This window comes from Bombina bombina, chromosome 10, assembly GCF_027579735.1.
Source record: "Bombina bombina isolate aBomBom1 chromosome 10, aBomBom1.pri, whole genome shotgun sequence".
Lineage (NCBI taxonomy): Eukaryota > Metazoa > Chordata > Amphibia > Anura > Bombinatoridae > Bombina > Bombina bombina.
In genome coordinates, this window is record NC_069508.1 from 87,283,683 (window position 1) to 87,296,355 (window position 12,673).

Genomic DNA, 12,673 nt, shown 5'->3' on the forward strand with positions numbered 1-12,673 from the left:
CAGAAGTCTTCATACAGACGGCATCTTGTATCTTCATCCTTCTGACGCGGAGCAGCTCCATCTTCAAGACATCCGGCGCGGAGCATCCTCTTCTGACGATGGCTACTGAAGAATGAAGGTTCCTTTAAGGGACGTCATCCAAGATGGTGTCCCTGGAATTCCGATTGGCTGATAGAATTCTATCAGCCAATCGGAATTAAAGTTAAAAAAAAAACTATTGGCTGATTGCAATCAGCCAATAGGATTGAGCTTGCATTCTAGTGGCTGATTGGAACAGCCAAAAGAATGTGAGCTCAATCCTATTGGCTGATTGCATCAGCCAATAGGATTTTTTCAACTTTAATTCCGATTGGCTGTTAGAATTCTATCAGCCAATCGGAATTCAAGGGATGCAATCTTGGATGACGTCCCTTAAAGGGACTTCTCCCGACTTCGTTGAGGATGGATGTCCGGCCTTCAAAAACTGTAAGTGGATCTTCGGGGGATAGTGTTAGTTTTTTTTAAGGGTTTATTGGTATGAGGTGCAAAAACCTTTTAAGGAACACAACTGCTGTACCTTTAAATATTGTAGTGTTTCACTGAATAAAGTGAAATCCTTTACAGGAAAAAGGATTCAGTAAATATAAAGTGAAGTTTAGTAAAGGGTTAACTCTGTATATTACTTCATATACAAATAACTCTAGTTTATATACTTAAACTAGAGGAAAATAACAGAAACCAAAGTCCATGAATTTGCAGAAAATAAAGTAATACTCAGGTAATACTGAAATAATAACTTCAAATAGAGGAAATATTGGATAAACAGTCCTTTGAATGAATGAATCTGTACTTTCCAGGCTTAAGAAACAGTCTTTGTATTATTCAATCAGTTCAAATACTTTTAGTAAAATGTCTTTGTTTACCTTGCTTGCTTGCTCTTTTAATTACACCTGCGACCGCTGTGATCCCAGATCAGTTAGTAGTTGTAGAAGGCTGTAGCCGATAGTTATTAGAGGATTTTGGAGATAGTTTCTATCGGTAATACAGGAGCTGCAGCGGTCTTTCTGTGAGAGGAGGAATAGGAAGAAATTACTCTTACCGCGATCGGTAGCGTCTGACGTCACAGAGAGGAGGAGAATGTAGAGCCGTTGGTCCGGTCCGGTATTATTGCTGATTCCTTACAGGTATTGAATAAGGCAATGAGGTGAAAGATGTTTTGTTTAAGTAATCCGGACAATGCTTGCAGGTATTAAGCGGTTAGATGGAATAAGTAGATCTGTGGTTAATCATTTAACTTTTGTAGTATTTCTAAGCTGTGTAAGATAAGCAGATTATGAGGCTTCTGTAAGTTGGAAAAAACAACAATGACTTAATTATTAATATAGTGTTAGTAAGCTTAAATATTCCCCAATGAATTCAGGAAATCTGGATCAGGTAGGCTTCAGGTAAAAATTACTAAGCAATGAGTAAAAGGAAGTAGTTAGGTTTTAAAGGCGTTGCCGCCAATCAGATTGTTCCTCTAACTTAAAGGGACAGTGAAGAATCCTGACATGACCCCCCCTTCAAGGCAGCTGTCCCACAGCTGCAGGTCTAGGACGATCTGGATGTCTGCGATGAAAGATGGAGAGTAACCTAGGGGCTCTGAGGTTAGAAGCCGGTTCCCAGGTATCATCATCAGGGGAGTAGTTTTTCCATCGGACTAAATATTGAAGTTCACCCAAATGGTATCTGGAATCCAGTATCGATTGGACTTCATACTCATCAGGGTCCAAGGTCTGTGGCATTGGAGGTAGAATTGTAGTAGTCTGTCTCGTACTCAAGTAAGGTTTCAGAAGAGATACATGGAAGGTGGGATGGACTTTGATACTGTCAGGTAGTTGAAGGGTAACAGCGTTGTTATTGACAACCTGTATGATGGGAAATGGTCCAAGGAATAAGGTTGCCAACTTTTTACTGGGTATCTGTAATTTTAAATTCTTGGTGGATAACCAAACCTTATCTCCAATCTTATAGGAAGGAGGAACCCTTCTTCGAAGGTCGTAATAGGATTTCTGTACGGTTTGTGCTTTTTTGATATTGTTATGGATGAAGGTGAAATTATCCATAAGAGAATTCTGAAAATCATCAACAAGGGGAGAATTAGTAATCACTTGAGAACTGATATTGATTGGTGGATGGAAACCATAATTTGCGTAAAAAGGAGTGAGTTTAGTTGAGGAATTTAAGGAATTATTGTAAGCAAACTCAGCCATTGCAATAAATTTCATCCAGTCGTTTTGGTGATATGAACAGAAACACCTTAAATATTGTTCTAACCATTGGTTAAGACGTTCTGCCTGCCCGTTGGTTTGAGGGTGGAAAGCTGTGGTGTATCTATGTTCAATGCCTGTTATTTTACAGAGGTTTCTCCAGAAATGTGATGTGAATTGAGAACCCCTGTCAGTTGTTAGAATTGGAGGGATTCCATGGAGTTTGACGATGTTATTGATGAAAAGATGAGCATTTTCGGAAGAAGTTGGCAGCTTATGATACGGAATAAAGTGAGCCATTTTTGAGAAGATATCTATTACTACAAATATGGTGTTTTGATTATTCGAAATAGGCAAATCAACAATAAAGTCCATTGATAAATGGTGCCAAGGTCTAGTGGGAGTAGGTAATGGCATTAGTAGGCCATATGGAGGTCTTTTTTCTGATTTTGAGGTTGTACAGATCAGACAAGTTTGAATAATAATCTTGTATAGTCTTCTGCATATTTGGCCACCAGAAATCCCTTTTTATTAATTCTGTTGTACGCAAGATTCCTGGATGTCCCGCTAGAGGGGTGTCGTGGAATGTTTTGTGAATTTGTGATCTCATTGCTTCAGGAACATACAGTTTCTCTCCATGATAGTAATCATTTTCTCTCTTAATAAGTGATTGATGTGGAAGATTTGGTTTTTGATTTGTAAATTTCCTTATATCTTCAAGGAATAGGTTTGTGAAACCAATGAACTGTTCCTTAGGAATGATAGGGAAATTGTTGTTAAGGTCTTGAGGTTTGTCTGGTAAACGTGACAGGGCATCAGCTTTGCCGTTCTTACTTGCTGGTCTATATATGATATTAAAATTAAACCTAGCAAAATAGAGGCTCCAACGGACCTGTCTTGCAGATAACGTTTTGTTGCATTGTAAATATTGGAGGTTTTTGTGGTCAGTATAGACTTTAATAGGGAAAGTAGTACCCTCCAACAGATGTCTCCAATGTTCGAAAGATTGTTTAATGGCCAAAAGTTCTTTTTCCCCTATAGGGTAATTTCTTTCTGCCGGAGTCATCATTTTTGAAAGGAATGAAACAGGGTGAATAGGGCTATTAAGTGTTTCTTGTTGCGACAGTACTGCTCCTAAAGCAAAATCAGAGGAGTCCACTTCTAGTATGTATGGTAGATTTGCGTTTGGGAATTTCAATATGGGAGCGGTGGTGAACCGGTTTTTTAACGTTGTAAAGGAAGCAGAAGCTTCGGCATCCCAATGATAAGGAATTAAAGTACTGGTTAAACGTGTAAGAGGTTTTGCAATTTTTGAATAATCCTTTATAAATTTTCTATAGTAATTGGCGAATCCTAGAAATTTTTGAAGCTCTTTTTTATTTCTGGGAGTAGGCCAATCTTCTACTGCTTCAACTTTTTCTTTTTGCATTTCTATTCCCTGAGGTGAAATGTTGTAACCAAGGAAAGAAACTTTGTTTGTATGAAAAAGACACTTTTCTAATTTAGCGTACAATTTGTTTTCTCTTAATCTTTGAAGCACCTTTCTGACATGTTCAATGTGTTCTGTCTTATTGTTTGAATAAATGAGTATGTCATCCAGATATACTACAAGGCAAATATCCAGTAGATCACGAAAGACATCATTAATAAAATGTTGGAAAGTGGCGGGTGCGTTGCACAATCCAAAAGGCATGACTAGATATTCGTAGAGCCCATATCTTGTTCTGAATGCTGTTAACCATTCGTGTCCTTCCTTTATGCGAACCAAATTATAAGCTCCTCTCAGGTCTAACTTGGAGTAGATAGTGGCTTGTGAAAGACGTTCGATTAATTCCGGTATTAATGGAAGGGGATACCTGTTTTTTATGGTTCTCTTGTTGAGCTCACGATAGTCAATTATTGGTCTGATTGTTGAATCTTTGTTGCGGACAAAAAACATCCCTGCTCCTGCTGGGGAAGTTGAAGGTCTTATAAAGCCTTTCCTTAGGTTGTCGTCAAGATATTGTTTTAGGTAGTCTAATTCAGGTTGGCTCATAGGATAGAGATGACCGTAAGGGATGCTGGCCCCAGGTTGAAGCTCAATGGGACAATCGAACGGTCGATGAGGGGGGAGGTTCTCCGCTTCCGTTTTACTGAACACATCATGGTATTGTTCATATTCTTTCGGTAAGGTTTCTTCTAGTGAATCAACCTGTAAGATTAAAGGTTTTGGAAAACATTGTTTCTTACAATACGTAGAGGGGAAAGTAATTGTAAAAGGATCCCAATTTATGTGTGGATTATGAAGTTTGAGCCAGCTAATACCAAGGATGATAGGAAATTGAGGCGAAGGAATCACATCAAAAGACAGAATTTCTGTGTGTCCTAAAAAAGACATAAGAAGTGGTTCTGTGTGATGTGTTATAGGTCCTGTAGGAATAGTTGAACCATCAATGACACGTACACAAATAGGTTTCGTTTTGCAAATTAAAGGAATTTTATTAGAAACTACAGTGTGATAATCTATGAAGTTTCCATAAGCCCCAGAATCGATGATGCCATTAACCTTCAGTTGTCTTTGGTGCCACTGTAGAGAGATAGATAAAATGTTAAAGGATGATTGGTTGGTAATCTGTATTGAGGTATTAAGATATGTAAACTTACTTCTTTTGGATTTTTGAAGTAATGGGCAATCTTGCACGGTATGCATTGGATTTGCGCAATACATGCATAAACTTTTAACTCTCCTGCGGAGCCTTTCTTCTGGAGTTAATGGTCCTCTGAGCACTCCTATCTCCATAGGTTCAGAAATAGGTTTAGTAGTAGGATTGAAATTATGAACCTGGGAATAATTTGATGTCTTAGGACGATTCTCTGAAGAGTATCGTTCTGCTCTGCGTTCACCGTAATCTTCGATCTATTTGGACAGAGGATCTCATTAGGGCGTCTAATGTTTTAGGCAATTCACAACGAGCTAATTCATCTTTCAGGTTGTCAGCTAGTCCTAGACGGAACTGGTTCCTTAATGAGATTTGGTTCCATTGGGAATCAGCTGCATACATCTTGAACTCTGTGATGTAGTCCTCCACAGGTCTTTTCCCTTGTTTTAAATTCCTCATGGAGGCTTCTGCTGTAATCTGAACATCAGAGTCTTGGTATAGTTCATCCAATGCTGTAAAGAATTCTTCTAACGATCCTAACAAAGGATCATCATTCTCACAAAGGTTGTCTGCCCAGGTCCTGGGTTCCCCTCTGAGAAAAGAGATGGTGCTTAAAACTTTTACTCTCTCGGTGGGGTATGTCCTGGGTCTGAGTTTGAATATAATTGACAAGAATTTTTAAATTGTCTATATAGTTTTCTATTCCCTGAAAAAGTCTCAGGCAAAGAGACCTGTGGTTCTGGAGAAATCTCTTGTTGAGAGGTTTTTACTGCAATTGAATCTCTTATAATGGTTCTTAAGGATTGATTTTCAACCTGTACATCACGAACTGCTTGAGTAAGTTGGTCTACCTTTTGAGAAAGGTTGTAGACAATTTGTGGGAGGTCAGCTGGTTCCATTTTTCTGGCTTAGTAATTATATGAGGTGCAAAAACCTTTTAAGGAACACAACTGCTGTACCTTTAAATATTGTAGTGTTTCACTGAATAAAGTGAAATCCTTTACAGGAAAAAGGATTCAGTAAATATAAAGTGAAGTTTAGTAAAGGGTTAACTCTGTATATTACTTCATATACAAATAACTCTAGTTTATATACTTAAACTAGAGGAAAATAACAGAAACCAAAGTCCATGAATTTGCAGAAAATAAAGTAATACTCAGGTAATACTGAAATAATAACTTCAAATAGAGGAAATATTGGATAAACAGTCCTTTGAATGAATGAATCTGTACTTTCCAGGCTTAAGAAACAGTCTTTGTATTATTCAATCAGTTCAAATACTTTTAGTAAAATGTCTTTGTTTACCTTGCTTGCTTGCTCTTTTAATTACACCTGCGACCGCTGTGATCCCAGATCAGTTAGTAGTTGTAGAAGGCTGTAGCCGATAGTTATTAGAGGATTTTGGAGATAGTTTCTATCGGTAATACAGGAGCTGCAGCGGTCTTTCTGTGAGAGGAGGAATAGGAAGAAATTACTCTTACCGCGATCGGTAGCGTCTGACGTCACAGAGAGGAGGAGAATGTAGAGCCGTTGGTCCGGTCCGGTATTATTGCTGATTCCTTACAGGTATTGAATAAGGCAATGAGGTGAAAGATGTTTTGTTTAAGTATTCCGGACAATGCTTGCAGGTATTAAGCGGTTAGATGGAATAAGTAGATCTGTGGTTAATCATTTAACTTTTGTAGTATTTCTAAGCTGCATAAGATAAGCAGATTATGAGGCTTCTGTAAGTTGGAAAAAACAACAATGACTTAATTATTAATATAGTGTTAGTAAGCTTAAATATTCCCCAATGAATTCAGGAAATCTGGATCAGGTAGGCTTCAGGTAAAAATTACTAAGCAATGAGTAAAAGGAAGTAGTTAGGTTTTAAAGGCGTTGCCGCCAATCAGATTGTTCCTCTAACTTAAAGGGACAGTGAAGAATCCTGACAATTGGGTGGGTTTTACTTTTAGCTTAGGGTTTGGGCTGAAAAAGAGCTAAATGCCCTTTCAAGGGCAATGCCCATCCAAATGCCCTTTTCAGGGCAATGGGGAGCTTAGGTTTTTTTTAGATAGGATTTTATTTGAGGGGTTTGGTTGTGTGGGTATTGGGTTTAATTGTTGGGGGGTTGTTTGTATTTTTTTTACAGGTAAAAGAGCTGATTTCTTTGGGGCAATGCCCCGCAAAAGGCCCTTTTAAGGGCTATTGGCAGTTTAGTTTAGGCTAGGGTTTTTTTTTATTTTGGGGGGCTTTTTTATTTTGATAGGGCTATTAGATTAGGTGTAATTAGTTTAAATATTTGATAATTTATTTTTTATTTTGTGTAATTTAGTGGGTTTTTTTTGTAATTTAGTTAATTTTAGTTAATTAATGTAATTGATTTAATTGTAGTGTAAGGTTAGGTGTTAGTGTAAGACAGGTTAGGTTTTAATTTACAGGTAAATTTGTATTTATTTTAATTACGTAGTTAGTAAATAGTTAATAACTGTTTACTAACTAGTCGGTAGAGGGTCTAATGCTCACTTCAGCCAAGACTCTAAATACCAGCGTTAGGAAGATCCCATTGAAAAGATTGGATACACAATTGGCGTAAGGGGATCTGCGGTATGGAAAAGTTGCGGCTGGAAAGTGAGCATTAGACCCTTTCCTGACTGACTCTAAATACCAGCGGGCGGCCAAAACCAGCGTTAGGACCCCTTAACGCTGGTTTGGACGGCTAACGCAGAACTCTAAATCTAGGCGCATATTTGCACAGGAACTGATTAACTAAGGAAAACATATTACTCACAGTCAAAGAGAAGCAACTTCTCTCTCTCCAGGCACAACCTTTGTTTAAGGGTCCAGATATGTCTAGTTACACCCCTGACACTTGATCCCTTATGGATAAACTACTTGTTTAGGAATCAAGAAAACAGCTCAAATGGGAAGATACAACATTTAATAGCTTGTTCTATAGAATGGTATAAGCCAAGGTACAGTTTCTTGGTCTTTCACAGAGGGGAAACAGATATATAAAGTTAACCCCAATGTATATTTCTTTTTTATTTTATTAAAAATATAAATATAGATACATGTCCCTAAAAATAGTTTCTTCTTTTATTGTCTTAAAGGGACATTAAACACTTTGAGATGGTAATATAAAATGATAAATTATGTATATATATATATATATATATATACAGTATATATATACATGTATATATAAAAAAGTCTGCAATAAACTTTTATTTCTTTTGCCCCCTTTTCGTGTAATTCCATTCTGAAATTGTGAGCTTTTCAGTTCCTGTTAGATGACACACAGCCATTTGCTGCACACTGTAGTAACCTTTTTATAAGTGTCCCTAATTCGCCACAGCAGAGAAGGTAAACTAAGTTACAACATGGCAGCTCCCATTGATTGTAGACACTAAAACTTTAGACTTATTTTGTCAATATTTAATCAGCTAATGAAACTTTAAAAAATACATCTACATGTTATTATTCTCAGGCTAATCTTTTCTTTTTATTTAAATTCTTTAAATAATTTTATCTAGGTTTTATTTAGAGTTTAATGTCCCGATCATTCCACCTAAACTTAAAACTCAGGCACTCCCAAGTATCTTTCTAACTTTAACACATATTCACTGGTCAGTTTTACTCTATTTAATAACAATCTAGAAATGTCAATTGATTGATTCTTGTATCAGGCAAAATATGTAAACTTCCCATTTGTTCTTGATAATTCTGACCCCATTAAAAAACATGCTGCTGGCTTGTAGCAGTAATACTAGCTACTAACACTGTGTAGCTGCTTCTCTGCTGCTATAAAGATGCTCCTCGTTAGAAAACAAAGGGGGCAAACAAATAATATCAACCTAATTTATTCTTGTTCTGGTTCTGTCAACTATGTTGTATCATTACAACTAAAACTAACTGTCAGCTAGATTACGAGTTTTGTGTTATGAGTGAAAAGCCTCAAAACAATGCTTTTTCACTACCACTGGTATTACGAGCCTTGCAGGTATATCTGTACCGCACACTTTTTTGGCCGTCATGCAACATAACTGCCGTAGCTTTCAAAAACTCCTTTTTCAATGGGACTTCCACAGCGCCGGTATTACGAGTTTGCTTGGGAGGCCAAAAAGTGAGCGGTACAGCCTATAACTACAAGATCCTTACCGTAAAATTAAAGTCAGTAGTTATGACTTATATGTTAAAAAGCAGTAGCATAAAACTCATAACTAAAGTGCTAAAAAGTACACTAACACCCATAAACTACATATTAACCCCTAAACCGAGGCCCTCCCGCATCGCAAACACTAAAATAAAATTATTAACCCCTAATCTGCCACTCCCGACATCGCCACCACTATAATAAACATATTAACCCCTAAACCGCTGTACTCCCCGCATCGCAAACACTAGTTAACACTAGTTAAATATTATTAACCCCTAATCTGCTGTCCCTAACATCGCCGCAACCTACATTACTGTTATTAACCCCTAATCTGCTGTCCCCAAAATCACTGCCACTAAGTTATTAACCCCTAAACCTAACCCTAAGTCTAACCCTAACACCCACTAACTTTAACATAATTAAAATCAATCTAAATAAATATTACAATTAATACCTAAATAATTCCTATTTAAAACTAAATACTTACCTATAAAATAAAACCTAAGTTAGCTACAATATAACTAATAGTTAGTTACATTGTAGCTATCTTAGGTTTTATTTTTATTTCACAGGTAAGTTTGTATTTATTTTAACTAGGAAGACTAGTTAGTAAATAGTTATTAACTATTTACTAACTACCTAGTTAAAATAAATACAAATTTACCTGTAAAATAAAACGAAGCCGGGAGAAGTCTTTATCCAAGTGGCAAGAAGTGGTCCTCCAGGCAGGCAGAAGTCTTCATACAGACGGCATCTTGTATCTTCATCCTTCTGACGCGGAGAAGCTCCATCTTCAAGACATCCGGCGCGGAGCATCCTCTTCTGACGATGGCTACTGAAGAATGAAGCTTCCTTTAAGGGACGTCATCCAAGATGGTGTCCCTGGAATTCCGATTGGCTGATAGAATTCTATCAGCCAATCGGAATTAAAGTTAAAAAAAAAACTATTGGCTGATTGCAATCAGCCAATAGGATTGAGCTTGCATTCTAGTGGCTGATTGGAACAGCCAAAAGAATGTGAGCTCAATCCTATTGGCTGATTGCATCAGCCAATAGGATTTTTTCAACTTTAATTCCGATTGGCTGTTAGAATTCTATCAGCCAATCGGAATTCAAGGGATGCAATCTTGGATGACGTCCCTTAAAGGGACTTCTCCCGACTTCGTTGAGGATGGATGTCCGGCCTTCAAAAACTGTAAGTGGATCTTCGGGGGATAGTGTTAGTTTTTTTAAGGGTTTATTGGTATGAGGTGCAAAAACCTTTTAAGGAACACAACTGCTGTACCTTTAAATATTGTAGTGTTTCACTGAATAAAGTGAAATCCTTTACAGGAAAAAGGATTCAGTAAATATAAAGTGAAGTTTAGTAAAGGGTTAACTCTGTATATTACTTCATATACAAATAACTCTAGTTTATATACTTAAACTAGAGGAAAATAACAGAAACCAAAGTCCATGAATTTGCAGAAAATAAAGTAATACTCAGGTAATACTGAAATAATAACTTCAAATAGAGGAAATATTGGATAAACAGTCCTTTGAATGAATGAATCTGTACTTTCCAGGCTTAAGAAACAGTCTTTGTATTATTCAATCAGTTCAAATACTTTTAGTAAAATGTCTTTGTTTACCTTGCTTGCTTGCTCTTTTAATTACACCTGCGACCGCTGTGATCCCAGATCAGTTAGTAGTTGTAGAAGGCTGTAGCCGATAGTTATTAGAGGATTTTGGAGATAGTTTCTATCGGTAATACAGGAGCTGCAGCGGTCTTTCTGTGAGAGGAGGAATAGGAAGAAATTACTCTTACCGCGATCGGTAGCGTCTGACGTCACAGAGAGGAGGAGAATGTAGAGCCGTTGGTCCGGTCCGGTATTATTGCTGATTCCTTACAGGTATTGAATAAGGCAATGAGGTGAAAGATGTTTTGTTTAAGTAATCCGGACAATGCTTGCAGGTATTAAGCGGTTAGATGGAATAAGTAGATCTGTGGTTAATCATTTAACTTTTGTAGTATTTCTAAGCTGTGTAAGATAAGCAGATTATGAGGCTTCTGTAAGTTGGAAAAAACAACAATGACTTAATTATTAATATAGTGTTAGTAAGCTTAAATATTCCCCAATGAATTCAGGAAATCTGGATCAGGTAGGCTTCAGGTAAAAATTACTAAGCAATGAGTAAAAGGAAGTAGTTAGGTTTTAAAGGCGTTGCCGCCAATCAGATTGTTCCTCTAACTTAAAGGGACAGTGAAGAATCCTGACATGACCCCCCCCTTCAAGGCAGCTGTCCCACAGCTGCAGGTCTAGGACGATCTGGATGTCTGCGATGAAAGATGGAGAGTAACCTAGGGGCTCTGAGGTTAGAAGCCGGTTCCCAGGTATCATCATCAGGGGAGTAGTTTTTCCATCGGACTAAATATTGAAGTTCACCCAAATGGTATCTGGAATCCAGTATCGATTGGACTTCATACTCATCAGGGTCCAAGGTCTGTGGCATTGGAGGTAGAATTGTAGTAGTCTGTCTCGTACTCAAGTAAGGTTTCAGAAGAGATACATGGAAGGTGGGATGGACTTTGATACTGTCAGGTAGTTGAAGGGTAACAGCGTTGTTATTGACAACCCGTATGATGGGAAATGGTCCAAGGAATAAGGTTGCCAACTTTTTACTGGGTATCTGTAATTTTAAATTCTTGGTGGATAACCAAACCTTATCTCCAATCTTATAGGAAGGAGGAACCCTTCTTCGAAGGTCGTAATAGGATTTCTGTACGGTTTGTGCTTTTTTGATATTGTTATGGATGAAGGTGAAATTATCCATAAGAGAATTCTGAAAATCATCAACAAGGGGAGAATTAGTAATCACTTGAGAACTGATATTGATTGGTGGATGGAAACCATAATTTGCGTAAAAAGGAGTGAGTTTAGTTGAGGAATTTAAGGAATTATTGTAAGCAAACTCAGCCATTGCAATAAATTTCATCCAGTCGTTTTGGTGATATGAACAGAAACACCTTAAATATTGTTCTAACCATTGGTTAAGACGTTCTGCCTGCCCGTTGGTTTGAGGGTGGAAAGCTGTGGTGTATCTATGTTCAATGCCTGTTATTTTACAGAGGTTTCTCCAGAAATGTGATGTGAATTGAGAACCCCTGTCAGTTGTTAGAATTGGAGGGATTCCATGGAGTTTGACGATGTTATTGATGAAAAGATGAGCATTTTCGGAAGAAGTTGGCAGCTTATGATACGGAATAAAGTGAGCCATTTTTGAGAAGATATCTATTACTACAAATATGGTGTTTTGATTATTCGAAATAGGCAAATCAACAATAAAGTCCATTGATAAATGGTGCCAAGGTCTAGTGGGAGTAGGTAATGGCATTAGTAGGCCATATGGAGGTCTTTTTTCTGATTTTGAGGTTGTACAGATCAGACAAGTTTGAATAATAATCTTGTATAGTCTTCTGCATATTTGGCCACCAGAAATCCCTTTTTATTAATTCTGTTGTACGCAAGATTCCTGGATGTCCCGCTAGAGGGGTGTCGTGGAATGTTTTGTGAATTTGTGATCTCATTGCTTCAGGAACATACAGTTTCTCTCCATGATAGTAATCATTTTCTCTCTTAATAAGTGATTGATGTGGAAGATTTGGTTCTTGATTTGTAAATTTCCTT